Genomic DNA, 10,355 nt, shown 5'->3' with positions numbered 1-10,355 from the left:
GAATTGTTCCAAGCACCGGTCTTAGCTACACCAGACTTCACAAAAACCTTTATTGTGGAATGTGATGCTTCAAGAAATAGAATTGGTGTTGTTTTAATGCAAGATGAAAGATCCATTGCTTTCGAAAGTCGTCCAACCAAGGGAAAGTTTTTACACAAAGCTATTTATGAGAAGGAAATGTTGTCAATACTCCATGCACTTAAGAAATGGTGACCCTACCTAATGGGAAGACACTTCAAGGTAAAAACGGATCATGATAGCCTTAAATACTTTTTAGAACAAAGATTATCCTCTGAAGAGCAACAAAAGTGGGTCACAAAGATGTTGGGTTATGACTTTGAAATCATCTACAAAAAAGGGAAGCGAAATGTATTGGCAGATGCAATCTTAAGAAAGGATGAGGATGTGGAAGCATTGTTGTGCGCCATTTCTATTATCCAACTAGATTGGATAAACGAAGCAAGGGAGGAATGGAAGAATGACGAAGATGTGTGGGCACTTATTCGAAAAATACAACAAGACTCCAGTACGTCTGATACATTTAGCTGGAAAAATGATTCGTTATGGTAAAAAGATCGCTTATACCTCTGTAATAATTCCCAGCTAAAACAAAAGTTTCTTATGGAATTGCACACTTCTCGCTTAGGAGGGACCTCAGGATTTTTAAAAACTTACTAGAGGGTTAAGAAGGAATTTTTTTGGGAGGGCCTTAAATCAGATATTCAAAATTTTTTGGCGGAATGTCTGGTTTGCCAACAAAATAAAGATGAAACAATTAAGACACCGAGTATATTACAACCTTTATCCATTCCAAGCCAATGATGGGAGGAGGTTTCAATGGATTTTATCATAGGTTTACCCAAGTCTGAGGTAAAGAGTGTCATCATGGTGGTAGTTGACAGACTTACCAAGTATGCACACTTTTGTGCATTATCACATCCATTTAAAGCGAGTACAGTTTCTACTGCATTTATGGAAACAATTCAAAGGCTACATGGAAACCCAAAGATTATTGTAAGTGATAGAGATCTCATTTTCACCGGAAATTTTTGGACAGAATTATTTTCTTGTCTTGGTACTCAGTTAGCTCATAGCTCATCTTATCTTCCTCAATCTAATGGGAAAACTGAGATAGTAAACAAATGTTTGGAAGGATATCTTCATTACTTTGTATTTGAGAAACATACACAATGGGTCAAATGGTTGCCTCTGGCTGAATGGTGGTATAACACTTCCTTCCATACAGCAACAAAAATGACCCCATTTATGGCACTTTATGGATATCAGCCACTATCCATCACATCATATTTAAGAGAAAATTATAAGGTTCAAGCAGTGGAACATCACATCGAACATCAACAACATGTCCTCCAACTCTTAAAGGATAACCTCGTGTTGGCACATAATAGAATGAAACAACAGGTAGATCAACATCACAGTGAAAGAAGTTTTGATGTAGATGATTGGGTATTCCTACGGCTACAACCATATAAGCAAATGTCCCTCAAGCAAGCTAAGAAGGATAATAAATTATCAACAAAGTATTATGGTCCGTACAAGGTGTTGGAAAAGATTGGTACTATGGCATACAAATTGGAGCTTCCTGCAGCTTCTCGATTGCACCCAGTTTTCCATGTTTCATGTTTAAAGAAGGTTATAGGCAACAAGATCCTAGTTCAAACAATATTTCCAGAACTTTATGAGGAAGGAAAAATTATATTGGAACCAAAATCAGTCACAGAAACAAGAACTCAACATTTACGAAATCGATCACTTTCAGAGTATCTTATCAAGTGGAAGAACTTATGCACTGAAGATTCCACATGGGAGGATGAGAATTTTATACAGAAGCATCCAGAACTACTGAAGCATTGAGGACAACACTTTTTTGAAGGAGAGGGGCATGCTGGGTCCCTATAATACTAGTGATTACCCCATTACTATTGTAGTTCTATCCCTTATTAATAGTGTTGTGCCCCTATTGTCCCCATATTGTTATAACTGTGCCCCATAGAATCCCTGTATTGTTATTTTTGTGGTTTTATATTATTATTGTTAGGTCGGTTGGGTTATATTGTGACTCCTTAGACTCCTATATATAGAAAGGAGGTTTTGTCATTTGAATCATCCAAGAATTGCTCATTTATGTAATGTAAAGGAGGTTGCCCCCTTGAAGAGGTTGAATTCTAAAGCGTGGATCTCTCTTTTTTATATTTTTGTAAGCTTGTTTCATTACGCTATTTCATCAAACTGCAAGGCAATTGCATTCCTACCTATTGCAATAACCAGACTATCCCACGAATCTGGTAGAGAACACAACAAACTGATGCACTTATCTTCATCTAAAATTTTCATATAAATAGATGCTAACTGACTTACCACAGTATTAAATGTGCTCAGATGCTCTGTCACCAAGTCTCCATCTTTCATCCTCAGGTTATACAACTTTTTCCGCAAGAACAGTTTGTTCACCAGAAGCTTAGATTGATACAAAGTCCTTAACTTGTCCCACAAAGCCTTTGCTATAGCTTCCCCTGATACATTCAACAATACTGAATCTAAGACACACAATCGTATTGTGCTCTTTTACTTCTGATCCAACTTCTTCCATTCTTCATTGGACACTCCCATTGGTTTAGTACCCGACTCTACCTCGATCCACTGATCTTTATCCACCAACAGATCCTCCATCTTGAGTTTCCAAAACTCAAAACTTTGACCATTAAGTTCTCCATCTCTATCTTTCCACTGCTCGCCATCTTCTTTCACCCCTAAAATCAATCCCGTAGATATCCCACTGAATAGGGTCTACCACAAGCTCGAGCGAAACACCTCAGCAATGAAGGCGTCCCCTTGAAACCAAAACAACTATGATACCAAATGTAGGTTTTAACCCTCTACATAAATTACCTGCATACGAATTCTAAAACACAGAAAATAAACAATGTGAGAGCATAACACATTAAACACATATACACAGAGATTTTCCCCTGGATCCCAAAGCTGGGACTACCAGTTTTATTTTTCATTATTTCCTTTCAATGTTACAATACATATTTATACATGCCGAAGCATCCGCTACGATGGAACAAAAACCATAGGTAGGTTTGCCCAACCTAATATAGGGTCCAAAAGTTTTTTTCCCACGGCGCTGCCCCAGACCCCTTAGAGGGGGGCTACCCACCCCCCTCAAACCCCCTCGAACAAGGGGGCAACCGCCCCCCTATGACCCCTCCGCTACGCAATCGGCACAACGAACGAGGGCTTTACCTCCCCTTTAACCCCTCATTTCACTACGTGGGTTAGTCATGGAAAGAATATAACCCAACCCAACCCTCGATAATGTCTATTAAATGCAATCAGAAAAATGAGATAAGTGTTCCTTAAAAGAAATTAGCAATGAGATTGATTTTCCCTGTAAGATCAAATTGTTAATGATCTTGACAACCATGATACTCTGTGATTTTTTATAAATTGATAAAACATTGATAATGACATTCAAGATTTTCATTTCGAGGTGGTTTTCTCAAATTGGTTTATTGGGTTTCCAGGGTAAAGTGTTGGCTCACATGGTAAATTTCTCTGGCATTGTTTCAATCGAGAGGAAGAGAAAGAGAATAGGGGAATAAAAACATAAAATCAAAGGGATGATGAAATAGGAAATACTGATGCTCTAGAAATTGAGGGGGAAGAACACCAAAAGGAGTGGGGGTAGGGGCAAATGACTACGAAGAGAGTGCAGGGATCCAGCAACTACTACTTTTCCAGTCATCATTTAGATTGAGATTATTTGGCCTTTTGTCAATCTCAATGGCTTCCCTAAATTTCCGGTGATGAAACTGAGCAACCCTAGCAATAACATGAGTCTGCTCAATACACATGTGATGCTTTTCCTTTTCAGCATGCTCTGCTAAGGTGGAAGACTGTGTCCTCCCATGCTTTAAGTCGGTCGAGTGTTCATTAATCCTATTATCAATAGAACGACCAGTCTTGCCAATGTAGGGGGTCCCACAAGAATGCGGAATAACATAGACACCTTTCATGTCTTTGGGGTCGATCGGGTCCTTTACCGACCAGAGGGAGCTACGGATTATGTTAAGGGATGTAAAGGTAGAGGGAACATTTTTATTCCTAAGAATCTTGACAATCTTATCAATAGTCCCTTGGACGAAAGGGAGATGAACCCCTCAGATTTGATCTTTAGGGTTTTTTTTTATCAATGAATTCTTGTTGGCTTTAAGGAAAGATTTCTTACCAAGGTGCCTCCTATAACCATTATTAACAAAGACATTAAGGAGGTGGGCCTTCTCTTTATCAAGGCTATTTTCATTAGAGATTCTCAGCGCATGAGTGGTAAGTGTGTTTAGAATGCCCAACTTTTGTGCTAGGAGATGATGCGAGTTGGGATGAAGATACTGCTCAGTATGTGTTTTCTTTTGAAACACTTGGTGGGAGAAGAAAAAATCATTATTCTCTGAAATAAGAACATGAAGGAAAGGGAGGCATCCATCAATTTCGTGTTCCATAGTAAACTTAATGGCAGGGGATTGATTGTTGAGATTCTTGAAGAAAAGAATCAATTCTTCTTGGCCATGAGACCAAATGACATCAGTGTCATCCACAAATCTCTTCCACAAATTGGTCAAGGGATGGGATGAGGCCAAAGCCTTGGATTCAAAATCTTCCATAAAAAGATTAGAAACAATAGGAGATAGGGGGGAGACCATGGCAACACCACAGGTCTACTCATAGAACTCACTTTCGAAGTTGAAAAAGGTGGAAGTGAGACATATATCCACTAACTGAGCGGTATCAGGGTTCATGAGATGGTTAATAACAACAATGGCCTCATTTATAGGACTGCACGTGTAAAGGGATACCACATCAAAACTCACAAGAATATCCCCCGGGTCAAGCTTTATGCCCTTAATTTCTTCAACAAAGAATGCAGAGTCTTTCTTTAGCTAATTTGTGATGAAGGTTTTTAAGATGAGAACTAATAGTTATAACCTACTTTAAAACAATCTTCTTACTTTCTACCCATTGATTTAATTAATTTTTGTCCTTGGTCCCTTATTCCCCTAACTTATTGAGTTATCCTTTTAGGAATTATTGTTATTATATTTTATTAATATATTTAATTAGATAAGGCTTTAGTTTATATTTATTTAAATAGCTTTATTAATGGGCCTAATGGGGACCTAATACAGTGTGAGTGGGCCTAATGGTTAAGAGCATGTGTTTCCTCCTAAGAGGTCACAGGTTCAAAACGAGAGGGAGGTAGAGTATGCATGCCTTCATAGACTTAGCAGTCAAATCGCTGCACGAAGGTGGGTCCCTTGTCCCACAAGTAAGGGGGTCTCATACACCAATTTGATGTCTGACTTGGCTGTGACCTTAAAAATGGATATTATTATTATTATTATTACTATTAATAAGATCGATTAATAGATTTAACAACATTTAGTTATGGTAATAACTTTAACAATCTTGACTTACAATTAGATTTTTAATTATATATAGATTTAATGTTAACTCGTTTGATTAAACATGAATAAAGACTAACTTACAATTAATTAACTAAATGTTTAATTATATGATTTTATTTAGTAATAAACATTTAATTATATAGCTCTTATATAAATTTAATGTCAACCTTTTTAATTTTAAGTGATTCGTTACTTTATTTATATAGATACTAAACTAACTTTCCATTAACTATTTAATTATGTGCAAATTTAATATTGCCCCTTTTAATTTAGTATAAGTAAAATTAATTTACCATTAGTTTACTAATTAGTTAATTATGTAACTTTAATTATATAACTTCTATATATATATATATATATATATATATATATATATATATTTAAATATTTTTAGTTCATATTGAATAAATACATTATCTAGTTTATATTTGATTTTAAAGTAACTAACTAAAGATTTATTTATATTACTTAAATATATGTCATTTCAATAACTAATTATTTCCCATTAATTAATTTATATTTAAATATGGTAGTAGACATTTAACAAAATTACTAAATTTATAACCATTATGTTCTCCTGTCCATATCCCATGGTCCAGTCATATTAGTCATTTCCCAGTCAAATATAGTTGTTAGCCTTCTAGCTCACCAGTTTAATATAGTCGTTGCCTGGTCAAATATAGTTGTTGGATGTTTTTCTCCGTCTATTTAACTTGCAGCGTGGATCTGAATCTTCAACTTGTCCTGATGATGAAACACACTTGTTGGTTCAAAATGCATCGACAAATGCATTTGAATGTGATTTCTGAAAAATCTTCTCAAAAAATAACAATATGTTGCTAAAATTAAGAAAAAAATTAAATATAAAAAGAAAGACTTTAGATCTACGAATCCTTCACATTAGAACCACGGAAAGGAAATCCGCAAATTGTAGAACAAAGGATAGAGCCAGGGTGGACCAAAAAAATACAACCCATCAAAGCTGCAAATAAATAATGGTGATGGGAAGACAAGGAAAGGCATGGGAAAGTTATGTGAGTTCCAGAAGAGCCCCACTTATAATAAAAATCAAAGTTGTGCAAAGTAATCATTGATGGTTGAGCTAAAATATTTAGAGTCAGATGCAGGTTCCAACTCCAAACCAAACATAGAAAAGGGAAAATAAATCATTGACGTGGAATCCAATGCTATTGTTGACACCACTAATGTCCATCTAATTGAGATTAAAGATCCAAAGTCTCGCTTCTTCTGTTTATTTTTTTTCTTGATATTGATAGCGTATCGATAGGAAACGTTGGGTGAGGAGATCTCTAGGAACTCCATCTCATCCTCGATATACTTGTGTAGACATGCATGGTACTTGAGTACCAAATGCCACTCAGAATCCTTGATACCCAAATGCATGCAAAGGGTATGAAAAATATTTGTGAACTCTGACACGTCTTGGTCCCTTCCATACCATAGCATAGTCCACTTTATTTTTTTTAATCTTCATAGATCCTGATAGGGTAATAATACTCCTTAATGGCATTTATAAAAAAATTCCAAGTTGGTGCACCTAGAAATAGTGAGGGTTCCCTATCATCCCTCTATTCATAGTAGGTTTCCCACAAGTCCTCTGCGTGGGTGGTGGGCTTTCAGGAGTGCAAAAGTAATCTTTTCCCAATTGGAATAATCTGAATCTAAAAATATCCTTCTAATAGATTTAACCATTTATCTATGAATTTTTCATCTCTATGGCCTTCAAATATGGGGATGTCAAAGTTGACTTATACCTTAAAGGGAGTGGTGCCTCCAAAACGATTGTTGGATGAAGATGTGTCACTTGTGGGTAACCACCGAAGGATTTGGGAAAAGTTATCCATCATCGTGTTCCTTTGTCACTCAAGGGATTATTTGAGCAATATTTTGGAAGGATCTCCTGCTCCCTCATATTTGTTTTCTTCCACCATGGGAGGTCGTTAGGACTTTTGAGGATAGTCTTCCAAAGGTTCAACCATTTGAAGCCCTAACTCCTTATACCCTGACCTCATTGGGGACATGGAAAGAAAAATAGAGAAAGAGAAGACTGCTACGATACCACTGATCTAGACTTATGAAGGAATGAAAAAAATACAAATATAAACATGAACACAAAGATGAAACAAAATTAAGACTTTATTTCATTAATATCAAAGAACTGAAATATGCTTACATACAGAATGCAAATAGACTAGCTCGAGTGATGGTAGCTTATATCTGAGAGGAGATATGGTGGTTACATGCCTCAAAACTATGTTACAATGAGGCTCAAGGGCCCTTTTATTTTTGAACAACGAGGGGAAACCCTAAACAACCAAAACCCTAACCCTAGAGGATGGAACGATAAGCGTTTGTTGGCCCTATTAGGGTTAGTTGGGCAGCCAACTTGCCAGGGTCATTATGTGTTCATATGATCTTTATTTGGCATGTACAATACCTCGTTAGAAATATCTCTCTGAGTACTACAAGATTTGTTGCATGCCCACTATGAACCTCAAAAAAATCCCATTTAGAGGATAAAAACAACTTCGGAGGTTGACGAATTGAAAAAATGGGAAAAATAGTAAATGCATCAATAATCAAGGAAATTCATGAAACCAACTGGAAGTCAAGGTGGAATAGGCGAGTAGCCACCAGTATCCACCTGGATCATCCTCTCCCTTCATTACGATGATGAGTTTTCAAGCAAGCCAAAATCCACTAATTAAGATCTCTTTATGTTTCTTACGTGTTGATGACTCTTGATTTTTTGTAGCCTCCCCCTAAAGATTTAGGGTTTAGTGACACCTCCAGGAATTTTTTTCCACACACCCGACCTCATCTTGCTTTATCTCATATTGCAATTTTCCCTCACTTCAACTTAAAAGAAGATTACATTTCATCTTTCCTCGGAACCCTTCATAGCTTTCCTCCTCACATAGATCCACATGTTCTAACAATTGCACCCAACCTTCAACAACCTATGGGAACCATGACGCATAAGTAGGGAGGAAATTTCTTCTTTCAACTAGACATCAATTGTTTCATGAGTTCACATTTTAGTAGGGGTTTTCCTTTAAGTGTTTTTTTTAAGGTTCCAGCCAACACGAATCTTATAGTTATGATGTTCTTTTATAGGCTATGGACACCATCAACAATGATCGAAGATGGTTTCCTTTTGACAGTTGGGAATATAGAGACGTTTCTCCTATGTTCCCATGGGTCTTAAACAATGTATAATAATTGTAATTTACACTTTTCACCTTTATTTTCCTGATCTCATTTGTACCTGATTCGAACTGGGATTGGTTATGCTTGATCACATACCTGGATATTTACATTTTAATTATGACCCAAGGAGTCTTGGTTAAATACAATTACTCTCAACTAATTTTGTACATCCGAAAATAGAGAATACAATGGAAAGTAGATATTATGTGTACATTGTGGCAACCTTTTCTCTATTTTCATTGTTCACAATGGATAACATACTTAAAAGTAACGCTGATAAGGAGAGGATGCGGAGCATGCTTGACCAACGCTCCCCACCCAATAAGCATCAAGGAAGACAGGGTGAGGGTGAGCCTATTGAACTCTTGTGCATCGATAATGTTTTTCATGTTGTTCTTCAAAAATATGTTGGGCTAACATGAATCGATACATACATAATTAACTATACTAGATGAAGAAGGAGGAATAATTCTAGAGCTGAATTTATCCTTGCCATCAAGGAGAAAGGGAGTAGAATTTTGTTCAAGAAGTACATCATTAAATAGAAGATCCTTCTAGAGGATGTTCCATCATGGGAGATGGAATGATACCCTTCCATACCCTTGTTTGAGAAGAAAGAATTTCTGAAGGTGATTGCAATGATATTTACATAATATAAATATAAGAATAATACAATAAATAACACAGTGATAAGAACAAAGACTAATAAATAGTGATAAGAGAAAAGACTAATAAATAATAATAATAGGGCATAATAAGGAAATAAATGATATGACTATTCATAAAGGCACCTAAGTGTCCCCTTTGACATATTTTTTTAATCAGGGTCCCACTTCACTATAACATGGAATTATTTTATATACCTGTGTCTATTTTATTCCAAATTGGAAAACTTAAAACTTGTATCTATATATAACAAACCCATGCACATGGAATTGGCTTTTTCAGAGTTGTAATTTCTCTTTTTTGTCGAGAATCCTTGAAACGACACTTGCTCCTTTATCTTTTTACCTTCTTTCTATAGAGCATGATAATTTTTTTTATAGTTTATTTATAAGTAATACATTTTCTATAATTATAGTAAAAAACAGATTCAGTTTTCCTGAACTACTAGTTTTTTGGCAGTGAATTTTTGCAAATGTTGGTGATTTTGATAAACATATAAACATAATTTTTACACAACTCTTATATTCATTCAACATATCTTTTCTCATTTTGTTTTATTGAAATTTATTCTATTTTAGTTATTTTTACAGAGAGCATGAGATTTAAGACATCAAGAAGGTAGCACTTCAAATATCTAATCGATGAGAGTTCCAAAATTATTCATTTAAATTATGCTTAATTTGATTTTGTTTCAATTGACATCTTCAGACTCACAAACATTAGAGAATTTCACAATTGAACTTTTTTGTTTGCAGGAAATTTCATTCCATTCTAATTCTTGATCTCCTTATTTCACAAAATATTATGGTTCAAACCTTCATCAATTTCTATATATATATAGTCATGGAGTACATGGCTTGTGGCCCTATTTCAATTTTGGTAGGGAAATTCAGTGTGAAAGCTTCATAAGGTTGTTTGCATATTTCATACGTTTGTTGGAATTAATACTGAGATGGGGGTGGGATGAAT

The sequence above is a fragment of the Pinus tabuliformis genome, chromosome 5_2 (assembly GCF_031772625.1).
Source record: "Pinus tabuliformis cultivar Carrire ecotype Pingquan chromosome 5_2, CPIR1, whole genome shotgun sequence".
NCBI classification, from domain to species: Eukaryota; Viridiplantae; Streptophyta; class Pinopsida; order Pinales; family Pinaceae; genus Pinus; species Pinus tabuliformis.
Note: the sequence above shows the minus strand (reverse complement) of the source record.